This window comes from Ictalurus punctatus, chromosome 6 (assembly GCF_001660625.3).
Source record: "Ictalurus punctatus breed USDA103 chromosome 6, Coco_2.0, whole genome shotgun sequence".
Lineage (NCBI taxonomy): Eukaryota > Metazoa > Chordata > Actinopteri > Siluriformes > Ictaluridae > Ictalurus > Ictalurus punctatus.
Window position 1 is genome coordinate 75,130 of NC_030421.2, and position 9,819 is coordinate 84,948.

Sequence of the window (9,819 nt, forward strand, 5' to 3'; positions counted from 1 at the left end):
GATTGCCTGTCAGACATCTCGGTCTGGATGAGGGAACACCCATCTTAAGCTCAACCTGGCAAAATCTGAGCTTCTCGTCATCCCAGCCTGTTCCTCAATCAACCACAACTTCACTGTACAGCTCAGCTCAACCACACTCAAGCCAACCAGGACAGCCAAGAACCTTGGGGGTGATTCTTGATCACAGCTTGACCGATGATTCAGAATGCTGCAGCACACCTCGTCTTCAATCAGCCCAAGAGAACCCATGTCACACCCCTCTTCATCTCCCTCCACTGTCTTCCTGTAGCACCTGCATCAAATTCAAGGCCTTGATGCTCACCTACAAGACCCTGTCTGGAACAGCACCATCCTACCTCAACTCTCTCTCCTGAAGGCTTACGTTCCCTCACGCAATCTTCGATCGATTAGTGACTGATGCTTAGTAGTTCCTACTCAGTGTGGCTCAAGGTCCCTTTCCAGAACCTTCACGCTAACTGTTCCTCAGTGGTGGAATGAACTTCCAACCTCAATCTGGACTGCAGAATCTCTCACTATCTTCAAAAAAAGTTAAAGACCTACCTTTTCCATGAACACCTAACCAACTCATTTAAATAAATAATAATAAAAAAAAAATTGCACTTACACCTCTACTCTGTGCCCTTTGCTTCTTCTGGAACTCAGTTCTACTTCTCAGAACTCGCAGTACTTGTATTGTTCTCTGCTTGATATATCGCTTTGCTTGTATTTTCTCATTTGTAAGTCGCTTTGGAAAAAAGTGTCTGCTAAATGTAAATGTGGGCATTGTTCAGCTGGACAGAGATCAGAGAGAAAGGACAAAAATTAGATAAAACAGTAGTGGTAGCACTTAAAATATATCCACATAAATACATGTACAAGCACATGCAAAGAATGTAGGAAACAGGTATCAATACATGACCAGGAAAAAGCATAAAGTTGAAAAACACACACTCATACAATGTTTTGAGAAACACACACTTTTTTTATTTATTTATATATACTCACAAAATCTCTAAGAAGCACCAAAACATAACAAACTTACACATATTTCTTCTGTAATTCTAACATTAAGCAATAAAAAAAATATCTCAACCATAATGACGAAATCATGAAAATATCCAAATTGTTCAGGACAATGGATGATGAGATGCAAACAGCTTGATTACCGGAAGTGGGAATGGCAGTAAGGACCTTGGAAAATGTTTAAAATACCCAAAAGAAAAACATGAAGATAAGGGGATATCCAATGGCTGAAAATGGGTATTAAGGGGATTTCAGAGCAAGAAAAGTTCGTTCTAATGGTATTTTAAAATCAGAGAAGTAGGTTTTAAGGGAAATCAGAAAAAGACATTAATAAAGCATATTGGGATTTCAAAACAATGAGATAATGGGGCATAACCTAAAGATAAGACTGTATGTCATGTATAAGGAAACCCTGGACTTCAGTTCCCATGAATGCCTTTGAATGCCCTTTTTTATGGTCACTATACACATGTACAATGAAATTAAGAGCCACTCCTTTTTGTTTCGTGCCAACATGTACATAAAATAAACAAGAAGAATAAACAAGATAAATCAGATAAATAACAAATAAATAAACAAGATAAACAAATATATAGATAAACAAGATATTGGGGCGGAGGGGGGAGGTACTATGAGATGCACAGTTTTGAGACACTATATACATATACTGTGAAATCAGTACATGTATGTGTTTAGTTTTTTTCCCAAAAGCTATTACCATTCTATTCTTAAATCTATTAGTCCTTGTTTTGATGCACCTTTAACGTCTCCCTGAGGGCAACATATTGAACAGATCAGAGCCAGGGTGAGGGCTGTCCTTAATGATGGATTTTCCTCTGCTGAGGCAACGGGAAGTGTAAATATCCATCAGGGAGGGCAAAGGGCAGCCAATGATCTTCTGTGCTGCTCTTATTACTCTCTGAAGCCTCTCCTTGTCTGCCGCGGTGCAGCTACTGTACCATACCGTGATACAGTATGTCAGCAGGCTCTCGACGGACGAGCGGTAGAAGGTCAGCAGCAGATTGGGTCCAGATTGTACTTCCTGAGAACCCTCAGGAAGTGTAGCCGCGTTTGAGCCTTCTTAATAACCGCTGTGATGTCCGTCCAGGAGATGTCTGCAGAGATAAGGACGCCAAGAAACCGGAAGGTGTGGACCCTCTCCACACACTCACCATTGATGAAAAGGGGGGCTAGCTCAGTGTTGTGCTTCCTGAAGTCTACAATGAGCTCCTTGGTTTTCTTGGTGTTTAGAGCCAGATTGTTCTTTGAACACCAGGCTGCCAAGTTCAGGACTTCCTCTCTGTAGGCTACCTCATCTCCTTTTGAGATGAGTCTGACCACTGTGGTGTCGTCAGCAAACTTGACGATAAGATAATTATTGTGGATTGGACTACCGTTGTATGTGTAGAGACAGTACCGGAGGGGGCTCAGCACACAGCCCTGTGGAGAACCTGTGCTCAACGTGCGAGTGGAGGAGAGGTGGGGTCCGAGTCTCACTGTCTGGGACCGGTTGGTGAGAGAGTCCTTTATCCAGGCACATGTGAGGGGGGGGGGCGCAAGAGTGACCAATTTGGTGATGAGAATGTCCGGAATGATTGTATTAAAAGCCAAACTGCACTACATGTCACATGACCACCTGCACCTGATTCACGTTCTGTTAATGAGCACTCTTGTGTGTGTGTGTATAGTCATTGTATGCATTGTTTCTCTGTCTTTCGTTGTCTTAGACTACTGACTTCTATGTCAGTGTTTTGTTTCATGCTACGGTGTTATGCCAAGTTGTCTTCGTGTCTTTGTTTTGTTTAATTGTTTAATAAACGTTAATATCTGCGATTGCTTCTGCCTCAATCTCAGTACGTGACAGAACAAAAGACCTACAATCAGAATCAGCAGATCGCCCGGATGGACAACTGGGGCATCAGGATGCCACACCAACAGGAGGGAGAGTCTGTGGTCGGGGCTAATACCATCTCTCTCCCTCCCCTATTATCAGCCTGCCCGCTCGTCTGAGGACGTTGCTCCATCTCCTGCCGGACTCAAGAATTCCCCTCTGTTCAACAACCTCGTGCTCAACGTCGCTCCGCCTCCCTGCTCGGCCGAGGACGTCGCTCCGCCTCCCTGCTCGGCCGAGGACGTCGCTCCTCTTCCTTGCTGCACGCAGTATGTCTCCCCCTTCCTGCTCGGCCGAGGAATCCCTTGGGCCTCGCGGAGGACCTCGCTCCCCTCTATGGCCTTGCGGAGAACATTGCTTCCCTCCCCTGTCCTGTGGAGGAAGTTGTCCCGCTGTTCTGCCACGCAGACGTCGCTCCACTTTCATGCTGCACCAAGGACATCCCTCTGCCTCCCTGCTCCGTTGTCGAAGCCACTCACCCTCCTGGTTTTGCTGGGGACATTTTGCCCAGGGGGCCAGGTCCACCAGATGGAGGGCATGTAATTTTGGGCACTCCGGGAGTAGCGCCCTTGGGGTGGGGGGTTCTGTCATGTATCAGGAAACCCTGGACTCCAGTTCCCATCAGCCACGGCACTGCACTACGTGTCACATGACCACCTGCACCTGATTCACGTTCTGTTAATGAGCACTCTTGTGTGTGTATATATAGTCATTGTCTGCACTGTTTCTCTATCTTTTGTCTTAGACTACTGTCTCCTATGTCACGGTGTTTTGTTTCATGCTACGGTGTTATTTCAATTCAATTCAATTTTATTTGTATAGCGCTTTTTACAATAGACATTGTCTCAAAGCAGCTTTACAGAAATAATGCCAAGTTATGCCAAGTTGTCTTCATGTCTTTGTTTTGTTGTTAAATTGTTTAATAAATGTTAATATATCTGCGATTGCTTCTGCCTCAACCTCGATACGTGACGGTATAAATAGGGCATTGAGTCTGTGCTTAGATTCAGATCACATTTGGGACATCTCACTGAGTAGATCTCATGCTGTTTCTGGAACAATATACTAGATTTTTGCTCCTCTCATCTATCTTGTTCGTGGCTTCATTTTGATCAGTAAATTATTTGAAGAACCACCAGAGGAGCCAGCAGTAGTAGAAGAGCAAGCAGTTGTAGAAGAGCCAGCAGTACCAGAGGAGCCAACAGTAGAAGGAGAACCAGCAGAAGGACCAATTGCGATAGCAGAACAAACTCCTGAACCAGAGCCAGAACCACCAAGTGAAATACCCAAGGCGCCCTCAAATGAGGACGCAGAGCAAGACAGACTGAGGCAGAGTCAAGAAGAAACACAACAAGCCCTGAGCCCCCAAAACCTGGAGGAACAGTGGGGACCAGGAATAGAGCCAACATTGACTGAAATAAGACACGAGATTGCGCAGCTTCCCCTGGTACCAGAAGTTCAACATATAACAGTTGAAACTATGCCACAAATGTAAGCTGAACACTCTACTATTAACACGGAGGAATTTCAACGACTACTCGCAGGTTGGGACATCATAGATTGAGAAGTGGAAACTGCTGAACAGGAAGATATAAGAGGTGAACCAGAGCAAGAATAAGGTTAAGAGAGGCTAGGAATAGAAGCAGTTCAGAGAGAGAATATAAAAAGCAAGTGACCACAGAACCAAAAGATAAAGCTCAGCAATGAAAACAGTATTTATAACCGTAGCAACAGTAGCTACAACTGTAGTAACAATTGGATTAATAGACAGTGAGGCAGTAAAATTGTTAGTAAAACCAAAGCGCAAACAAACTGTACCCAAGTGATAAGAAAAACAGTAAGAAGGCATAAGGAAGGATTTGCAAATGTTACTAAACTGGGAAAGGGAAAGAACAGAACACCGCGCGCAGTGTGGAAAACAATAACATTACAGATTGAAGAGATCCACCAGGGTACAGATAATTTGTTCAGAAATGGTTGATGTTCACAGCCAAAGAAACAGGAAAAAACAGATTGCATAACCACCTGTGAGATAGACATGTGTGAGCTACTCACACCATGCATATACCAAGCATGTGACCCACTATGCCTGAACCCCTATTTTGACCCAACCCTGGGAGAGATCCACAGCCAGCAGCCTGGGACTCCCGATGATTCACAGGAAGAGCATATCTACAGCGCTAGCTGCCAAAGTGTGCTTAAGATATTAACATGACCAGTAGTCCTCAAGCCACCCGATAACGTACAAGTAGCACCCAACCTGCGGTATGCGGGCTATCGAGCCTCAGGGAGCTGAATGCCCCTGCCATCTGAATATTTCCGGGTCATTCTTGGGCAAGATGTAGCACTCGTTAGCCTCCCAGATCAGGGTGATGATTCCGCTGCCTTGTGGGTAGTCCTTGACAAAGGCTAGGAGAGAACACCCCAACAGAAACCAGTGTGATGTGAACCCACTTAAGGGCGTATGAAAAAGTGAACTGCACTCCCCATATGGCCATTCTCTGCAGCACTCCCAGTTTCCACCTGTCTTGCCGTTACCATGCCGGTGGACTCAAATTGAGTATGCCAAGAGAGTGGATCAGGTAACTTGCAAAGGCCTGGTCTCACCATACATTTGCAAGCTCTTCCATATGATTCACAACCAAGACCCTACCCATGCCGGATCGGTTGCCACCAAGATTACCAATTACCATGTCCCTCACCACAATCCTCCGGTGAGGTCAAAAAGTAGGCTAGGAGGAACCCCGAGTTTCGTGTGTCTGGAACATCTGTACGCTTCTTGACCATGATGGATGTGACAGGCCACAGCTCCACACTGCACTGGTAGCGAAATGACTTCAAAGGTATGACATGGACCTTGTTGCAATGAGTGAAACCCAACTATCAGACTCTGGAGGAATTGGGAACAGGATACAGCTTCTTCTGGTCCGGCCGACCATCAGTATTCAGAAGACACGTTGGCGTAGGCTTTGCCATTCAATCACATCTAGATACAAAGCTGAATCTCAACCCACTGCCAATATCTGAATGACTCACACCAGTGAGGATCCCCCTTCAACAGAAGCAGTTCCTTCCGGTCATATCTGCTTACGCCTTGACAATGCCAAACCCAGAAGAAGTCAGAGAACTTTTACTGAACTATTACTGTAATGCCTTACTGCCTTACTGTCTGGATGTTCCAGTAGGTGCATAAACAAACTCCAGTTAGTCCAGAATGCTGCTGCTAGATTCCTAACTAGAATCAGAAGATACGACCACATCACCCTGATCTTATCAACACTGCACTGGCTCCCAGTGAAATCTTGCACTGATTATAAAATACTATTATTAACCTATAAAGCACTAAACGGTCTCGTGCCACAGTATCTAAGTGACCTTTTGGTTTTCTATGATCCGCCACACCTACTTGGATCAAAAGATGCAGGCTATTTGATGGTACCTCGAATAGCGAAGGCTACAGCAGGGGGAAGAGCTTTCTCTTATAGAGCCCCACAGTTATGGAACAGTCTTCCAATTAGTGTTTGGGACTCAGACACAGTCTCAGTGTTTAAGTCTAGGCTTACAATGTATTTGTTTACTCAAGCCTACCATGATTAGACTTTCTGTTATGCTTAGCACAGTCCTAATAATCTTTTCTCTCCCTCTCTCCTTCTGTCAAGCCACACACGATTTTATGGAGATACTAGAGATCCTGATGCTCTCCGGACCTGGCTGACCAGTTCAGATGTCCTACCTCTGGATGGAGCTCTCATCTACTCCAATTCCAGATTGCTTGGACTACGGCTGCTTCTAAGGCTAAACAGACTTCATATAATGCCATAATGAACTTTTTCACACTATCTGTTGTTACCTAGATGAGGATGGGTTCCCTTCTGAGTCTGGTTCCTCTCAAAGGTTCTTCCTCATTTCATCTTAGGGAGTTTCTCCTTGCCACCGTTGCCACCGGCTTGCTCAATAGGGATAAATTCACACACTTAAAATCTGTGTCCTGTGTTTATATATTTCTGTAAAGCTGCTTTGAGACAATGTCCATTGTTAAAAGTGCTACACAAATAAAAATGAGCTAAATTGAGGCCCAGAGCTGTTGGCTCAAATTTAGCCTATTACCCAAAAACATTTAAAATTCTACTTAGAAGCCAATACTCACATCTACCTGAGACCAGTTGGAGATAGAAAAAATACACCAGCCGTGAGTGAGAAGAAGCAAGGGTCCAGCTTTATTGTTCCATTCCACCACACGAGATCCACACCGATGAGAATTCTCAAAAGTGATCCCAATACCCTGAGCTTAAGCTCCAGTATTTATACTGTATTTACACAGTAGATAACCCATATGTTTCCAGAAAAGGCCTATTTCACTTACACATAGAATCAGAACCCAGGCATTTCTAATAACCCAGAAAATAAAAACCCAGTGTTTTGAATTACATAGAGAATCAGAAACCAGGATTCTCATTTACCTAGGTGGTCAGAAACCAGGATTCTCAATTACCTAGGTGGTCAGAAACCAGGATTCTCAATTACCTAGGTGGTCAGAAACCAGGATTCTCAATTACCTAGGGAAATAAAATGACGTAGACAAGACGGCTAAACAACCGGGAGGGACCTTGGTCTTATCGTTATCTCGAGGGGGGGGGCAGTTTGACCCAGCTACCCTTATAACTGGCTCTCTTCATGGTTCTCTAAAAATTAAGGCTTTCCTTGCGAGACGAGAATCTTCACCATCTGAATCATGAGTAAGTTATATTTTTCTATTTTTCCTGTATTTCTCGTTTATAATTTATTTTCATATTTGCACTATATTTCTTATTTTATATATATTTATACTACTTGAAAAGCGGTTTACTGTACTTCCAACTTCTTAATATCATTACAGTTCTACTGTCCTGCATATCCTACTATTCTGTTTTTTATAGAGTTTCTCTATTACTATAAGATATTATAAAAGTTACTCATGTGTGTGTATGAGAAAGAGAGAGTGTGTGTGTATGTTGTGTCTACTTGCCTGCCCTTGACTGTACGAGCGTGTGTGTGTGTGTATTAGCACTCCTCAGCTCAGCTCGTATACCTCTTTTTGGCTTTTTTGACTACTACTGCTCTTAAAGATCTTTAAAGTGTAATTCCAATTTGTCAATGTCCGCCTAATCCCGCTTCTATGTGTCTAGGTGCCCGTTTTTTCTTCTTCTCCCTTTTGCTGGATGCTAGGTCTCCCTTATGTTTATTTTATGACATTTTTTATCCACAACAGAGCTATGACTATGATACGAACTGAACTAAACTAAACTAACTCTATGACATTATTCTTCCGCGTTGTGTGCTGGGAGGCGCGCGGTATATATGCGGACATGATCAGCGTCTAAACTGATAGCAGCTGAGAGCAATACAGACCCATGTGAAATCCCAGCCAATGACAGAACAGGGAGGAGACATGACAGAAACATAAACAAAACACACGTGTCCAGATGTCACTACGGTCAACAACGGAAAAGCAGGTGCTCGCGCATTCGCGCTTAGAGCACGCTGCTTCAAGGGGGAATCGTCACAATGTGGGGACTGTTAAGAGTGCAAGCCTGAGCATAAACAAGGTTCATAATATGAACATGAGAGCCCAGTATGTAAGACAGAAAACAGATGACAAAGGTTCACTTACCCATTTTACAGGCTCCCAGTGGGAAAATGTAAAGGCAGTTCAATTCACTCGTCCATGATGGGAAAAAGGCCTCACCCGTAAATAATGAAGAAGCAAGTGGTGGGGAAAACATACATAGGCCCCTTAGTGTAATGATACAAATATTCACCCTCTGCATGAGAAAGTGTAAACCAGGATAAAGATAATGGGAGATTTATGACTGCACTGAAAGGGAAAACTTGGGGCCTAGAGAAGATAATGAGAAATTATGTAACAGATATGTGTGGAAGATTGTGATTGGATGTAGATGGTGCCATGTCTGAAGAGTATATAAAGAGCCTGTGAACCACTGTTGCTTTGGTGCAAGCTACATCTCCATGTAACGTGTATTTCTGGTACCAGAACGGGTTACTTTCTGTCTTGCTGACTGCTAATAAACCTTCATCTGAATCCAGTCTTCGTGAGTTTGGCTATTTTATTTATCTTAAGTGTAAGATAGATCTTTTAATCAGTTTTATAGTTTGAATTTGTGAGCTAGCAGGGACAATGTAGGTTGGAGAAGCAAAATATCCTGCATGAGCTGACATGTCCTTTTTTATTCACAATCTCCTCGGCAGGCTCTGAACTCCATTTCACGTGTTTGTGTTCTGATGTCACATGGCGATGGCGTAACCGAACCCCAGAGATAAGCAACTTGTTATTGGCTCTTTGTTTGTCACTCATAGCACAATCCTTTATCAAGGCATATGATAAGCAGTTTATGATCCAGGGATCGTGCATGCTTGAGGGTTGTTAATGCAACAAAACTTCATGTCTGTTTACATTTTATCGAGCATTATACCAAACATTTTTTCTACTGTTAATGATAAAGATTTAACGTTGATAAATACCATACCATTTTATCACCCAGCCCTACTGTTACATATATTGTGTGATATTCCATTATTTTCCCCTCTTCACAGGAAGCCCCTGTCACCCAAGACAAATTCCTTGTGTGTAAACATGCTTGGCAATAAAGCTCATTTTCATTCAACATATAATTTAAACCCAAACTATAATGATAAAAACACATTTAACTGGATAAATTCAAATCATGTTATAGCACTGTGTTAATGCAGTTATGGGTCTTAAATGAAATAGAACAATTAATGATAATGATCATTTTTTACTGGTCACATACATATGCACAGTGAAATTCTTTTCTTTGCATACCCCTGCATGTCAGGAAGCTGGGGTCAGAGCAGTGGGTCAGCCATGATACAGCGCCCCTGGAGTA